At 49.8% G+C, this 2,500-nt stretch overlaps 1 protein-coding gene across 1 annotated transcript in view; it reads left to right on the top strand.

Moving 5' to 3' along the window:
• The window catches only part of LOC143293949 (corticotropin-releasing factor receptor 2-like), a 92,568-nt gene that overhangs the window by 57,724 nt on the left and 32,344 nt on the right, over positions 1-2,500 (top strand). The window lies entirely within an intron of this gene.

Below are 2,500 nucleotides of genomic sequence, written 5' to 3'. Positions count from 1 at the left end.
GACTGGTGGAGACGGCGGATAGAATTGCAAAGGGGATTGGTGGAGACGGCGGATAGAATTGCAAAGGGGACTGGTGGAGACGGCGGATAGAATTGCAAAGGAGATTGGTGGAGACGGCGGATAGAATTGCAAAGGGGACTGGTGGAGACGGCGGATAGAATTGCAAAGGGGACTGGTGGAGACGGCGGATAGAATTGCAAAGGGGACTGGTGGAGACGGCGGATAGAATTGCAAAGGGGACTGGTGGAGACGGCGGATAGAATTGCAAAGGGGACTGGTGGAGACGGCGGATAGAATTGCAAAGGGGATTGGTGGAGACGGCGGATAGAATTGCAAAGGGGACTGGTGGAGACGGCGGATAGAATTGCAAAGGAGATTGGTGGAGACGGCGGATAGAATTGCAAAGGGGACTGGTGGAGACGGCGGATAGAATTGCAAAGGGGACTGGTGGAGACGGCGGATAGAATTGCAAAGGGGACTGGTGGAGACGGCGGATAGAATTGCAAAGGGGATTGGTGGAGACGGCGGATAGAATTGCAAAGGGGACTGGTGGAGACGGCGGATAGAATTGCAAAGGAGATTGGTGGAGACGGCGGATAGAATTGCAAAGGGGACTGGTGGAGACGGTGGATAGAATTGCAAAGGGGATTGGTGGAGACGGCGGATAGAATTGCAAAGGGGACTTGTGGAGACAGCGGATAGAATTGCAAAGGGGACTTGTGGAGACAACGGATAGAATTGCAAAGGGGAGAGAGCAGGGAAGAATGGTGGAGAGAGCTGGAAGAATTGTAAGGGACAATGGTGGAGACAGCAGGAAGAATTGTAGGGGAGCTTGCTGGAGAGAGCGGGTGGATTTTCGTGGGAGACTGGTGAAAACAGCGGGAAGAATTGCACAGGGAGATTGATGGAGACAGCGGGAAAAATTGCAAGGGAGATTGGTGGAGACAGCGGGGAGAATTGTAATGGAGATTGGTGGAGACAGCGGGGAGAATTGTAATGGAGACTGGTGGAGACAGCGGGGAGAACTGTAATGGAGATTGGTGGAGACAGCGGGGAGAATTGCAATGGAGATTGGTGGAGACAGCGGGGAGAATTGTAATGGAGACTGGTGGAGACAGCGGGAAGAACTGCAGGGAAGATTGGTGGAGACAGCGGGGAGAATTGTAATGGAGATTGGTGGAGACAGCGGGGAGAATTGTAATGGAGATTGGTGGAGACAGCGGGGAGAATTGTAATGGAGACTGGTGGAGACAGCGGGAAGAATTGCACAGGGAGATTGATGGAGACAGCGGGAAGAATTGCAAGGGAAATTGATGGAGACAGCTGGAAAAACTGTAATGGAGACTGGTGGAAAGAGCGGGAAGAACTGTAATGGAGACTGGTGGAAACAGCGGGAAGAACTGTAATGGAGATTGGTGGAGACAGCGGGGAGAATTGCACAGGGAGACTGTTGGAGACAGCGGGAAGAATTGCAATGGAGATGGGTGGAGACAGCGGGAAGATTTTCAATGGAGATTGGTGGAGACAGCGGGAAGAACTGCAGGGAAGAATGGTGGAGAGAGCTGGAAGAATTGTAAGGGACAATGGTGGAGACAGCAGGAAGAATTGTAGGGGAGCTTGCTGGAGAGAGCGGGTGGATTTTCGTGGGAGACTGGTGAAAACAGCGGGAAGAATTGCACAGGGAGATTGAGACAGCAGGAAGAACTGCAGGGAAGATTGGTGGAGACAGCGGGGAGAATTGTAATGGAGATTGGTGGAGACAGCGGGAAAGGGAAGGAAAATACTTACAAGAAAGGGGGCGGGGGGAGTGTGAGGGAGGAAGGGGAGGGGGGGGGATAGATCGAGACTTGCAAGGACGGGGAAAAGAGAGAGCGGGAAAGGATTAATGAAAAGACTTGCAGGGAAAGAGGGGGGGGCGGGAAAGGGTAAAGGGGAAAAAAAACAAACAAAAAAAAACAAACTTGCAAGGTGGTGGTGGCGGATCAGCAGGAAAGGTTTCAGGAAAATACTTTCAAGGGGAAAAGTAGGAGCGGTGGAGGAGACAGGGAAAGGGACAGGAGACGCAGTAAGAAAAAAATTATGGGATGGAGTGCAAAGTAGTCAGACAGTTCCAGCGTTTACTGACGAACAAAATCGTTAACGTTTATTGACGTACTGGCATTCCACCAGTCGTTTTCCTTATCAAGGACGACATTGCTTTACGACATTGGTCTGTCTAGCACTCGCCATAACAGTCATCACTACGTGGTCACATTATTGTTATTAACAGAGTTACTGTGATCTGCGTGGGATGTATGTCATATTTTGCGTCATAAGGAGATAGGTGATAATCAACAATCGCAACAACGAAACATAAATCATCAACTCGACGTTAATCTGACAACTTAAAAAAAAAGAAAAGATAATGGTGGTGATAATGATCGACATGAGACAATCACTGAATTTCTAACAGTGAAGGAGTATTCCGTGTATCTAAGTATTCATCTAGTTCGACATTTTG

Source organism: Babylonia areolata, chromosome 19, assembly GCF_041734735.1.
Source record: "Babylonia areolata isolate BAREFJ2019XMU chromosome 19, ASM4173473v1, whole genome shotgun sequence".
NCBI classification, from domain to species: Eukaryota; Metazoa; Mollusca; class Gastropoda; order Neogastropoda; family Buccinidae; genus Babylonia; species Babylonia areolata.
This window is presented reverse-complemented; position numbering and strand designations above follow the sequence as displayed.